This window comes from Danio rerio, chromosome 4 (genome assembly GCF_049306965.1).
Source record: "Danio rerio strain Tuebingen ecotype United States chromosome 4, GRCz12tu, whole genome shotgun sequence".
Classification (NCBI taxonomy): Eukaryota; Metazoa; Chordata; class Actinopteri; order Cypriniformes; family Danionidae; genus Danio; species Danio rerio.
In genome coordinates this window covers 44854302-44867577 of record NC_133179.1, presented here as the reverse complement: position 1 = coordinate 44867577, position 13276 = coordinate 44854302, and the positions used below count along the sequence as shown (strand labels likewise).

Here is a 13276-nt window from a genome sequence, read left to right as displayed (position 1 = left end):
TGGCTTACACAGAGGCCTTTTTTTTCTGAGAATGCCGGTTTTTCAGCAGATAGTGTTGCCATGTAAAGTGGCTGTTTTGCAGTTGCTCGTTGGTCTACGGGCTTGATTCTCGCATAAGGTGCGAGAGCTCCCGTTTTCAAATCCTGGACGAACCATTGCAGAAGTCCCGGGTCCAAATGAAGCAAAAGCCCTGCTTCAATGTTTGTTAGATAAGGATTTCTGACCATCTGTTGCTTCTGATGTCTTGTGAAATATTCAAACTTTTGTGGCTCGTTGGTCTAGGGGTATGAATCTCGCTTAGGGTGTGAGAGGTCCCGGGTTTAAATCCCAGACGAGCTCGTGCAGTTATTCTGTTGTTTTACAGGGCAATATGGCTTTCATAAAAAACGTTTTTCGAAGAATTCCAGTTTGTCAGCAGATAGTGTCGCCACATAAAATATTTCTTGCATAGTGGCTTGCTGTTCTAGGAGTTTGATTCTCGTTCATGCCATGAGAAATCCTAGGTTCAAATTTCAGTTGAACCCTTACAGTTGTCTTTTGTTTTGTAAGGGCGTTGTGGCTTACACAGAGGCCTTTTTTCTGAGAATGCCGGTTTGTCAGCAGATAGTGTTGCCATGTAAAGTGGCTGTTTTGCAGTTGCTCGTTGGTCTACGGGCTTGATTCTCGCATAAGGTGCGAGAGGTCCCGTTTTCAAATCCTGGACGAACCATTGCAGAAGTCCTGGTTCCAAATGAAGCAAAAGCCCTGCTTCAATGTTTGTTAGATAAGGATTTCTGACCATCTGTTGCTTCAGATGTCTTGTGAAATATTCAAGCTTTTGTGGCTCGTTGGTCTAGGGGTATGATTTTCGCTTAGGGTGCCCTTGATTCGTCAGAGAAAGTTTTCTGACTATCTGATCCTTCTGACGCCATGTGAAATCTTATCACAGTAGTGGTTCGTTGGTCTAGGGGTATGATACTTGCTTTGGGTGTGAGAGGTCCCGGGTTCAAATCCCGGACGAGCCCTAGCAGTTATTTTGTCGTTTTACAGGGCATTATGGCTTTCATAAAAAACATTTTTCGAAGAATTCCAGTTTGTCAGCAGATAGTGTCGCCACATAAAACATTCCTTTGCATAGTGGCTTGCTGGTCTAGGAGTATGATTTTCGTTCATGCAATGAAAAATCCCAGATTCAAATTTCGGTTGAGCCCTTACAGTTGTCTGCTGTTTTGTAAGGTCGTTGTGGCTTACACAGAGGCCTTTTTTCTGAGAATGCCAGTTCGTCAGCAGATAGTGTTGCCATATAAATTTGCTGTTTTGCAGCGGCTCGGTGGTCTAGGGGTATGATTCTCACTTAGGGTGCCCTTGATTCGTTAGGGAAAGATTTCTGACTATCTGACGCCTTGTGAAATTCTCTCAATTTAGTGGTTCATTGGTCTATCTGTATGATTCTTGCTTCGATTGCGAGAGGACCCGGGTTCAATTCTCGGATGAGCCCTTGCAGGTGTACTGTGTTTTACAGGGCATTATATCTTTCGTAAAAACGTCTTTCAAAGAATTCCAATTTGTCAGCAGATAGTGTCGCCACATAAAATATTTCTTGCATAGTGGCTTGCTGGTCTAGGAGTATGATTCTCGTTCATGCCATGAGAAATCCTAGGTTCAAATTTCAGTTGAACCCTTACAGTTGTCTTTTGTTTTGTAAGGGCGTTGTGGCTTACACAGAGGCCTTTTTCTGAGAATGCCGGTTTGTCAGCAGATAGTGTTGCCATGTAAAGTTACTGTTTTGCAGTGGCTCGTTGGTCTAGGGGTATGATTCTGGCTTAGGGTGCCCTCGATTCGTCAGAGAAAGTTTTCTGACTATCTGATGCTTCTGACGCCATGTGAAATTTTATCACAGTAGTGGCTCATTGGTCTAGGGGTATGATTCTCGCTTTGGGTGTGAGAGGTCCCGGGTTCAAATCCCGGACGAGCCCTTGCAGTTATTTTGTTGTTTTACAGGGCATTATGGCTTTCATAAAAAACATTTTTCGAAGAATTCCAGTTTGTCAGCAGATAGTGTCGCCACATAAAACATTCCTTTGCATAGTGGCTTGCTGGTCTAGGAGTATGATTTTCATTCATGCAATGAAAAATCCCAGATTCAAATTTCGGTTGAGCCCTTACAGTTGTCTGCTGTTTTGTAAGGTCGTTGTGGCTTACACAGAGGCCTTTTTTCTGAGAATGCCAGTTCGTCAGCAGATAGTGTTGCCATATAAATTTGCTGTTTTGCAGCGGCTCGGTGGTCTAGGGGTATGATTCTCACTTAGGGTGCCCTTGATTCGTTAGGGAAAGATTTCTGACTATCTGACGCCTTGTGAAATTCTCTCAATTTAGTGGTTCATTGGTGTATCTGTATGATTCTCGCTTCGATTGTGAGAGGACCCGGGTTCAATTCTCGGATGAGCCCTTGCAAGTGTACTGTGTTTTACAGGGCATTATATCTTTCGTAAAAACGTCTTTCAAAGAATTCCAATTTGTCAGCAGATAGTGTCGCCACATAAAATATTTCTTGCATAGTGGCTTGCTGGTCTAGGAGTATGATTCTCGTTCATGCCATGAGAAATCCTAGGTTCAAATTTCAGTTGAACCCTTACAGTTGTCTTTTGTTTTGTAAGGGCGTTGTGGCTTACACAGAGGCCTTTTTCTGAGAATGCCGGTTTGTCAGCAGATAGTGTTGCCATGTAAAGTTACTGTTTTGCAGTGGCTCGTTGGTCTAGGGGTATGATTCTGGCTTAGGGTGCCCTTGATTCGTCAGAGAAAGTTTTCTGACTATCTGATGCTTCCGACGCCATGTGAAATTTTATCACAGTAGTGGCTCGTTGGTCTAGGGGTATGATTCTCGCTTTGGGTGTGAGAGGTCCCGGGTTCAAATCCCGGACGAGCCCTTGCAGGTGTCATGTGTTTTACAGGGCACTATGACTTTCATTAAAATGTCTTTCAAAGAATTCCAGTTTGTCAGCAGATAGTGACGCCACATAAAACATTCCTTTGCATAGTGGCTTGCTGGTCTAGGAGTATGATTTTCGTTCATGCAATGAGAAATCCCAGATTCAAATTTCGGTTGAGCCCTTACATTTGTCTGCTGTTTTGTAAGGTCTACGGGCTTACACAGAGGCCTTTTTTCTGAGAATGCCAGTTCATCAGCAGATAGTTTTGCCATGTAAAGTGGCTGTTACAGTAGCTAGTTGGTTTAGGGGTATGATTCTCGCTTAGGGTGCCATTGATTCGTTAGAGAAAGTTTTCTGACTATCTGATGGTTCTGACGCCATGTGAAGTTTTATCAATGTAGTGGCTCGTTGGCCTAGGGGTATGATCCTCGCTTTGGTTGAGAGAGGTCCCGGGTTCATATCCCGGACGAGCCCTTGCAGGTATCATGTGTTTTACAGGGCACTATGACTTTCATTAAAATGTCTTTCGAAGAATTCCAGTTTGTCAGCAGATAGTGTCGCCACATAAAACATTCCTTTGCATAGTGGCTTGCTGGTCTAGGCGTATGATTTTCGTTCATGCAATGAGAAATCCCAGATTCAGATTTCGGTTGAGCCCTTACACTTGTCTGCTGTTTTGTAAGGTTGTTGTGGCTTACACAGAGGCCTTTTTTCTGAGAATGCCAGTTTGTCAGCAGATCGTGTTGCCATATAAAGTTGCTGTTTTGCAGTGGCTCGGTGGTCTAGGGGTATGATTCTCACTTAGGGTGCCCTTGATTCGTTAGAGAAAGATTTCTGACCATCTGACGTCTTGTGAAATTCTCTCAATTTAGTGGCTCATTGGTCTAGGGCTATGATTCTCGCTTTGGGTGTGAGAGGTCCCGGATTCAAATCCCGGACGAGTCCTTGCAGGTGTCATGTGTTTTACAGGGCACTATGACTTTCATTAAAATGTGTTTCGAAGAATTCCAGTTTGTCAGCAGATAGTGTCGCCACATAAAACATTCCTTTGCATAGTGGCTTGCTGGTCTAGGAGTATGATTTTCGTTCATGCAATGAGAAATCCCAGATTCAAATTTCGGTTGAGCCCTTACATTTGTCTGCTGTTTTGTAAGGTCTACGGGCTTACACAGAGGCCTTTTTTCTGAGAATGCCAGTTCATCAGCAGATAGTTTTGCCATGTAAAGTGGCTGTTACAGTAGCTAGTTGGTTTAGGGGTATGATTCTCGCTTAGGGTGCCATTGATTCGTTAGAGAAAGTTTTCTGACTATCTGATGGTTCTGACGCCATGTGAAGTTTTATCAATGTAGTGGCTCGTTGGCCTAGGGGTATGATTCTCGCTTTGGTTGAGAGAGGTCCCGGTTTCATATCCCGGACGAGCCCTTGCAGGTATCATGTGTTTTACAGGGCACTATGACTTTCATTAAAATGTCTTTCGAAGAATTCCAGTTTGTCAGCAGATAGTGTCGCCACATAAAACATTCCTTTGCATAGTGGCTTGCTGGTCTAGGCGTATGATATTCGTTCATGCAATGAGAAATCCCAGATTCAGATTTCGGTTGAGCCCTTACACTTGTCTGCTGTTTTGTAAGGTTGTTGTGGCTTACACAGAGGCCTTTTTTCTGAGAATGCCAGTTTGTCAGCAGATAGTGTTGCCATATAAAGTTGCTGTTTTGCAGTGGCTCGGTGGTCTAGGGGTATGATTCTCACTTAGGGTGCCCTTGATTCGTTAGAGAAAGATTTCTGACCATCTGACGTCTTGTGAAATTCTCTCAATTTAGTGGCTCATTCGTCTATGGGTATGATTCTCGCTTCGGTTGCGAGAGGACCCGGGTTCAGTTCCTGGATTAGCCCTTGCAGGTGTACTGTGTTTTACAGGGCATTATGTCTTTCGGAAAAACGTCTTTCAAAGATTTCCAATTTGTCAGCAGATAGTGTCGCCACATAAAATATTTCTTGCATAGTGGCTTGCTGTTCTAGGAGTTTGATTCTCGTTCATGCCATGAGAAATCCTAGGTTCAAATTTCAGTTGAACCCTTACAGTTGTCTTTTGTTTTGTAAGGGCGTTGTGGCTTACACAGAGGCCTTTTTTCTGAGAATGCCGGTTTGTCAGCAGATAGTGTTGCCATGTAAAGTGGCTGTTTTGCAGTTGCTCGTTGGTCTACGGGCATGATTCTCGCTTAAGATGCGAGAGGTCTCGTTTTCAAATCCTGGACGAACCATTGCAGAAGTCCCGGGTCCAAATGAAGCAAAAGCTCTGCTTCAATGTTTGTTAGATAAGGATTTCTGACCATCTGTTGCTTCAGATGTCTTGTAAATTATTCAAGCTTTTGTGGCTCGTTGGTCTAGGGGTATGATTCTCGCTTAGGGTGCGAGAGGTCCCGGGTTCAAATCCTGGACGAGCCCTTGCAGTTATTCTGTTGTTTTACAGGGCATTATGGCTTTCATAAAAAACGTTTTTCGAAGAATTCCTGTTTGTCAGCAGATAGTGTCGGCACATAAAGCATTCCTTTGCATAGTGGTTTGGTTGTCTAGAACTATGATTCTCGTTCATGCCGAGAGAAATCCCAGATTCAAATTTCGGTTGAGCCCTTACAGTTGTCCGCTGTTTTGTAAGGGCGTTGTGGCTTACACAGAGGCCTTTTTTCTGAGAATGCCAGTTCGTCAGCTGATAGTGTTGCCATATAAAGTTACTGTTTTGCAGTGGCTCGTTGGTCTAGGGGTATGATTCTCGCTTCGGGTGTGAGAGGTCCCGGGTTCAAATCCCGGACGAGCCCTTACAGGTGTTATGTGTTTTACAGGGCACTATGTCTTTCATTAAAATGTCTTTCGAAGAATTCCAGTTTGTCAGCAGATAGTGTCGCCACATAAAACATTCCTTTGCATAGTGGCTTGCTGGTCTAGGAGTATGATTTTCGTTCATGCAATGAAAAATCCCAGATTCAAATTTCGGTTGAGCCCTTACAGTTGTCTGCTGTTTTGTAAGGTCGTTGTGGCTTACACAGAGGCCTTTTTTCTGAGAATGCCAGTTTGTCAGCAGATAGTGTTGCCATATAAAGTTGCTGTTTTGCAGTGGCTCGTTGGTCTAGGGGTATGATTCTCACTTAGGGTGCCCTTGATTCGTTAGAGAAAGATTTCTGACTATCTGACACCTTGTGAAATTCTCCCAATTTAGTGGCTTGTTGGTCTATGGGTATGATTCTCGCTTCGGTTGCGAATGGTCTCAGGTTCAATTCCTGGACGAGCACTTGCAGGTGTCCTGTGTTTTACAGGGCATTATGTCTTTCGGAAAAACGTCTTTCAAAGAATTCCAATTTGTCAGCAGATAGTGTCGCTACATAAATATTTCTTGCATAGTGGCTTGCTGGTCTAGGAGTATGATTCTCGTTCATGCCATGAGAAATCCTAGGTTCAAATTTCAGTTGAACCCTTACAGTTGTCTTTTGTTTTGTAAGGTCGTTGTGGCTTACACAGAGGCCTTTTTTCTGAGAATGCCGGTTGGTCAGCAGATAGTGTTGCCATCTAAAGTTGCTGTTTTGCAGTGGCTCGTTGGTATAGGGGCATGATTCTTGCTTCGGGTGCGAGAGGTCCTGTGTTCATATTCCAGACGAGCCGTTGCAGTTGTCTAGTGTTTAACAGGGCATTATGTCTTTCGTAAAAATGTCTTTTGAAGAATTCCAGTTTGTCAGCAGATAGTATTGCCATGTAAAGTGGCTGTTTTGCAGTAGCTTGTTGGTCTACGCGCTTGATTCTCACATAAGGTGCGAGAGGTCCAGTTTTCAAATCCTGGACGAACCATTGTAGAAGTCCTGGGTCCAAATGAAGCAAAAGCCCTGCTTCAATGTTTGTTAGATAAGGATTTCTGACCATATGTTGCTTCTGAAGTCTTGTGAAATATTCAAGCTTTTGTGGTTTGTTGGTGTAGGAGTATGAATCTCGCTTAGGGTGCCCTTGATTCCCTTTAGAGAAAGATTTCTGACTATTTGATGCTTCTGACGCCATGTGAAATCCTAGCACTTTAGTGGCTCATTGGTCTAGGGGTGTGATTCTCGCTTTGGATGTGAGAGGTCCCAGGTTCAAATACCGGATGAGACCTTGCAGGTGTCCTGCGTTTTACAGCAAATTATGTCTTTCATAAAAATGTCTTTCGAAGAATTCCAGTTTGCCAGCATATAGTGTCGCCACAAAACATTACTTTGCATAGTGGCTTGCTTGTCTAGGAGTATGATTCTCGTTCATTCCGTGAGAAATAACAGGTTAAAATTTCGGTTGAGCCATTCAGCATATAGTGTTGCCCTGTAAAGTTGCTGTCTGAGAGAACTATGCTTTTAAGCCAGGGGTCACCAAACTTGTTCCTGGAGGTCTTAAAATGACAACCAAAGAGGTTGTTTACAGTTTTTTCCAGTTGTTTACACACATTTTCTGAAAGCATGTCTCATATTGTCAGAACTCTACACACAAATCACAAAGCACACACACATTGGGCAAAACTCTTCAATTCTTCTGCAAAATGAAATTATAAGTTCAAAACAATGTGATTTCTTCTCAAAAAGGTATTTTGTTTTCAAATGACACACACAAGCCATCACATTAATAGATATTCATAAGATCAGTTGAACACTAATGTGATTAATGTAAAACACTATGACCACTTCTTCTCTATTCATCATAATGACTTTCTGTAAGCCTTCTTCTGTTCAGTGTTACACTTACTACAGACAGTACATAGACCTACAGAAGTGCATTGTAAAATTTTTCGAAAATTGTTTTAATACAAAACAAACAAATACCAAATATATTTTACTGTATTTTCCTCACAAAAACAGCGTACACAGTGTTCATCCCAACCAACACAAAGTTGCAGAAAATGTGGTCTACATATACCATCAACAGAAGTATTTACTAAATACAGTTACAGTAAAAAAATAAATAAATAAAAAAACAGCTATACTGCATTCTCTTTTCTGTATTGGTGTGGCCAAGCAGTGGGGCAAATGTCACCTTGCATGGCAAATCCAGCCACGAAAAGCATCAACTGCTATAGCTTGGAGAAGGGGTATACATGTGTTTGGATTTCGGTCATACACTTTTCATCTCCAGGCAGGAAAAAAATCCTCAATAGGTTTGAGGAATGGAGAATATGGAGGGGGAGATAAACAACTTAAAAACATGGGTGTGCAGTCAACTAGTTGTGAATCAGATGAGCTCTTAAATGTAACTCATTTTGTCGCACTATCCATTATGCCTCAAAGCTATACAGTTTTATAATTAATTTCGTTAATCTCTATAAAAAAAGCACACGCACCACCTGAACTAAGGCGCTGCTGGGATTTGAGCCCAGGATCTCCTGTTTACAAGGCATTTTGACCAGCTAAGATACAGCGCCACAAAAATTAATTGTAAGAGACATTTGCCCGATAACAAAAATCGAAGAAGAAATAAATACACAACAAAAACCAGCATGTCAGGATGCAGAAAATGCTGACAAGACGGACGTGGTCTTTTAGAGTCTGGATGATCATGTCTCAAACCTGACCGGTAACCTGGCCTCTGTTCAAGATCAAAGTAAAAAATGCATTATTTTATTTTTATTTAATCTACCCTTAATCATGTGTTAATTGTTGTTTGGAATATCCTCTAGTAAACAGGAGATTCTTGGTTCAAACCCCTAAAGTTCCTATTGTACAGCTTCCAGGACTGCTTTTTCTTAAAGGGTCACGAAACACCAAAACACATTTTTTGAGCTGTTGACAGTCGTATATGTGTCCCACACTGCTAAAAACACTATTAGGACACCTATATTTCACTAAAAAGTGTAAATTGGTTGTTTTTGCGTTATTTTAAGCAAATTCGTACTTCCTGTTTGAAACGAATTTTTGAAGCTGCGTCACGGTCATGACATAATAGCGTGTATTCCAGCGTGCAGACTGGGCGTCTGTGCCAGAGTGAGTCTTATTACGTCTTACAGTGTGCTGCATTAATGCATGAGTAAGGCTTGGGTCAAACCAATCAGCGCACTCTATTGTGCAACTTCATTAATATTCATTACTATCACCGTGTTTTCAGGACAGAGACGCCACGTTGTGTTGGCAAAACAAGCGTGAAGTGTTGCTTTTATAGTTTGCTGCAGTTAAGTTTCGTTTTCATTTTCTCTCTGTGAGAGCTCAGACTCACGTGTGGATTAACAGTGTACGCGACGCGCGACAACAATAACTTACGTGTCTAAGGAGGATTATTGTTTACCTGAGAGCTGTTCTCATCTGCAAACGCTGGGATCTGGAATCGTTTGTAGTATTCTCTTCATAAAGACGCGGCTCTAGTTGCTGGTGATTGTCCTGTCTCTACAGATTTGGTAAGTGAGCGACCAGTGCTCTTTGTTTATTCAGTTTGTTCGTATCTAACAAACTATTGCACCGAGTGTAAACACGTTAGCACCACAACCAAACTTTAACCTCGTGTAGGGTTTTTACCGCATTTAGTGACCGGAATAACACGCGCGGCTTTCTGACACTACCTGTCGTGTGCATCTAAGTTTCTGGGAAATGCAGAGGGTTTTTTTCTCTCATTCGCCGTGCGGTATCAAACATTGCATGAAAAATACACGCTTAGAGCAGCTCCTCGAATCAAATATCTCGTGTGTCGCGAGGGGCATGAATGAATTCCCTGAATGAAAGAGCCAAACTGCAGTTAAAGTCCACCATTTAATAATTTGGCTAATAATTCGACTACAGATGTCCATGTAGGTTAAACACCATCACATTCTCCTGTATGTATGTGTGTGTGTGTGTGTGTGTATTTTGACTCTGAAACTCGCGCGTGCCCAAATCGACACTCCCACACCATCCCACTTTAGTTCCTCCGACACTCCCCCCTAAACAGAGCTGGACACGCCCACTTTTCTGACTTTTTCCAAAGAAGAGGTGTGAAAACACCCTGCTGAAACGAGGGGGTTTCATGGCCCTTTAAGAGTTACGAGTGTTTACGCAGCGGCATGTTTAGCAGTCAGTTCCTAACAAAACTCGAATCCATAAATACGCTGCTCGTATAAGAGGGCTTTGGACAATGGCTTTATATAGCATAGTGTGGTAATGCGTAACCAATTGGACTTTAATATTTCAAGTCTAGACATTCAAGCATGCAGCGCTACCGTTGTTAGTTTTTTTTTTTCTCTTTTTCCGATTAAACAATTAGCCTATGTCAACATCATTTGGCACTGTGCTTTAGTTGGTCAAAGCGACTGTCTAGTAAACAGGAGTTCCTGGGTTTGAATCCCAGCAGTACCTTGTCTGCAGTTGGCTGTTCTTTCATGGGCCAGAGAATACCAAAAAGTGCTTTCTGTGCAACAGTGCTAGAGGCAGCAGAGCACTCAGGCTCTGTGGTGCAATGGATAGCGCATTGGACTTTGAGGCTGTGAGCTGAGCCATTCAATGGTTGTGTGCTTGAATCCCACCAGGGTCGCAAGCTTGCCTCTTCTTCTTCACTGACTTAAGGTGTGGTTCTTTGGTGCAATGAATAGCGCATTGGACTTCTAGGCTGAGCCTTTCAAAGGTTGTTGGGTTGAGTCCCACCAGATTCGCAGACTTTGCCCTTTTTCTTCACTGACTTAGAAGTGGTGCGTTTCCAACATTTTAGACATCTGTCCATCCCGTTTTGCTTCTTTCTTTCATTGCGCAGTGCAGGCTCAGATACTAGGGGTACTCTACAATAAAGCCGATGACTTAATTGAGCTGTTTTAAATAAGGGAGATTAGAAAACGGTGCAGGGCCGAGTGGACTTGAGGAATGACTCGAAGGCAACCTGTGGTTTTGGGCAAAAGTGACTACCACCTATTGTTGAGATCACGCCTTTTGGATTTGTCGTACAAGAGCCTCATTATGCATGTGCAAAGTAACTGAGTAGAAAGCATAGTAAATTTTGCTTTTCTGCATCCTGACATGCTGGTTTTTGTAGTGTTTTTTTTATTATTCATTTTAATTTTTATTTAATTTTTGTTATCGGGCAAATGTCTCTTACTTTCATTTTTGTGGCGCTGTGGCTTAGCTGGTCAAAGCGCCTGTCTTGTAAACAGGAGATCCTGGGCTCAAATCCCAGCAGCGCCTTAGTCCAGGTGGTGCGTGTGCTTCTTGTATAGAGCTTACCGGAATGCATAATAAAATTGTATAGCTTTGAGGCGTAATAAATATTGCGACAAATAGAGTTAAACAACCTCTTTGCTTGCCAATTTAAGACTTGCTGTCTTTTTTTAGTCTCTGTATGCAAAAACGTCTTGTCTCTTCTACAACGTTGGTGCTGTGGCTTAGTTGGTCAAAGCGCCTGTCTAGTAAACAGGAGATCCTGGGTTCAAATCCCAGCAGTGCCTAATGTACAGGTGTCAAGGTTGCCTTTTGTTAAGAGTAACGAGTGTTTACGCAGCAGGATTTTTAGCAGTCTGTTTCTTAACAATATTCAAATCCTTAAGAACGCTGCTCGTTCAAGAGGTCTTTGGACGATGGCTTTATATAGCATAGTGTGGTAATGCCTAACCAACTGGACTTTAATATTTCAAGTCCAGACATTCACACATGCAGCGCTACCATAGTTAGTTTTTTTTTTTCTTTTTTCGATTAAAAAATTAGCCCCTGTCAAGGTTTGAATCCCAGCAGTGCCTTTGTAACGGGGGAAAAAATGAAACTGTTAATTAAGTATGAATGGTGTCAAAATGCTTGTTTTTGTTAAAAATATCTGTTCTAATTAAATCAAAATCCTATGTTCACTGTTTAACTGTGTAATACATCATGGGAAAAAACAGACACCTACAGGTGAGAAAGGGGGTATAATGGGTGGAGTCAGCCGGCCATTTTGTGAGTTCACTTATTGTTCAAGAGCTGTTGAGAGTGACTTTTTCTGATGACCAGCCCTGGTACACTTATTGTCTGTGTGGAGCCCTGTTTTCTTTTGAAGAACACTATAAAGTGAACTTGTTCAGGTAAACTGCTTCCGCGTGATCATTATAAAAAACATATACGAACTAAGAGGGGTTACAATGGTGCCGTGAAGCCCGTTCGTGATCGACGCGACGCTGAGTGCAGTGTGTTATTACTGTGGCGTGGGGCTCGGGTTACCAGTGTGCTGGTTGAGCTGTTTATAAGCTACACAACGCAGATCATCGAGGGATTGACGAGAAGCGAGAGTGACGGGGCCGTCGCGGCTTTCCAGCTTCACGTGAAAATCATCGAGGGAGAGGCGAGGAGCGAGAGTGACGGGGCCGTCGCGGCTTTCCAGCTTCACGTGAAAATCATCGAGGGAGAGGCGAGGAGCGAGTGTGACAGGACCGTCGCGGGCTTCCAGCTTCACGTGAAAATCATTGAGGGAGAGGCGAGGAGCGAGTGTGACGGGACCGTCGCGGGCTTCCAGCTTCACGTGAAAATCATCGAGGGAGAGGCGAGGAGCGAGTGTGACGGAGCCGTCGCGGCTTTCCAGCTTCACGTGAAAATCAACGAGGGACTAACGAGGAGAAAGTGTGACGTCGCAGGCTTTTGGGTTCGCGTGAAAACCATCGAGAGACTGGCGGAGTGCATCTGAAACACCGCGGGGTTCTGATGGACGATTTGCCTGCTGTTTAAGGACGTTATTGCGATTGAAAAAAAAAGAAAAGAAAACTTTCTTTTCTGACCAGCCTTTGAGCAACGGGGATATCGACGGACTGCAGCTAAGTGACTGTTATTGACTGAATCTTTCCTGATTAGTTTATTTACTTTTTGAGTTTCATGATAAAAGTATTTTCAAATGGCTGAGGGTGGTGCAGATAGCTGGTTGTTCGGGGCTGGGCGGGGAAAATACCTGATGCAATATTCTAATGCTAAATTGGGGCAGAGTGGAATGAAAGTTAAGTCCGATGACCATTCAGTGAAAGAGAATTTCATGGCGCATGATGTCAACCAAACTTTCCTTTCCGTGTCACGTCTACTCCTAAGCCAGGTAAATTGGGAACATCTAGTGATCGTGATGTGGGCGATCTTAATGTTTTAGTTGAGGAATTGGGTCGAAAAATTGGTGAATCAGTTACTGCTAAACTTCTATCAGAGGGTGGATTCGCTGGGAGCTGTAACAAGAATAGCACTTCGAGTTCCCAATGTGCTAATCTTGATTTATCACAGCTGAATGTCATCTTGAAATCAGGTGAAAAAGAACCGCCTGTGTTTAGGGGCGACAATCTGGGTAGATGCGATGTCCAAGAATGGGTTGACATGATGCAGCTCTACCTACAAAAAAGAAATGTTGACATTCCTAATCAAGCAGACGAAATAATCAGCCATCTTATGGGTAGGGCAAGAGATGTTGTAAAAGTA

The 13276-nt window shown here is 42.9% G+C and overlaps 7 non-coding genes across 7 annotated transcripts; all 7 read left to right on the top strand.

Annotated features, from left to right (window-relative positions):
- Positions 1-932: 932 nt before the first annotated feature.
- trnap-ugg (transfer RNA proline (anticodon UGG)) lies at positions 933-1004 on the top strand. The gene has a single exon. It is a non-coding gene; the product is annotated as a tRNA-Pro (tRNA).
- Positions 1005-1883: 879 nt separating this feature from the next.
- trnap-ugg (transfer RNA proline (anticodon UGG)) lies at positions 1884-1955 on the top strand. Its single transcript has one exon. It is a non-coding gene; the product is annotated as a tRNA-Pro (tRNA).
- An 879-nt stretch (positions 1956-2834) lies between these two features.
- Positions 2835-2906, top strand: trnap-ugg (transfer RNA proline (anticodon UGG)). The gene has a single exon. It is a non-coding gene; the product is annotated as a tRNA-Pro (tRNA).
- A 2376-nt stretch (positions 2907-5282) lies between these two features.
- On the top strand, positions 5283-5354 carry trnap-agg (transfer RNA proline (anticodon AGG)). The gene has a single exon. It is a non-coding gene; the product is annotated as a tRNA-Pro (tRNA).
- Positions 5355-5653: 299 nt separating this feature from the next.
- Positions 5654-5725, top strand: trnap-cgg (transfer RNA proline (anticodon CGG)). The gene has a single exon. It is a non-coding gene; the product is annotated as a tRNA-Pro (tRNA).
- A 5248-nt stretch (positions 5726-10973) lies between these two features.
- Positions 10974-11047, top strand: trnat-ugu (transfer RNA threonine (anticodon UGU)). The gene has a single exon. It is a non-coding gene; the product is annotated as a tRNA-Thr (tRNA).
- A 186-nt stretch (positions 11048-11233) lies between these two features.
- Positions 11234-11307, top strand: trnat-agu (transfer RNA threonine (anticodon AGU)). Its single transcript has one exon. It is a non-coding gene; the product is annotated as a tRNA-Thr (tRNA).
- Positions 11308-13276: the final 1969 nt, after the last annotated feature.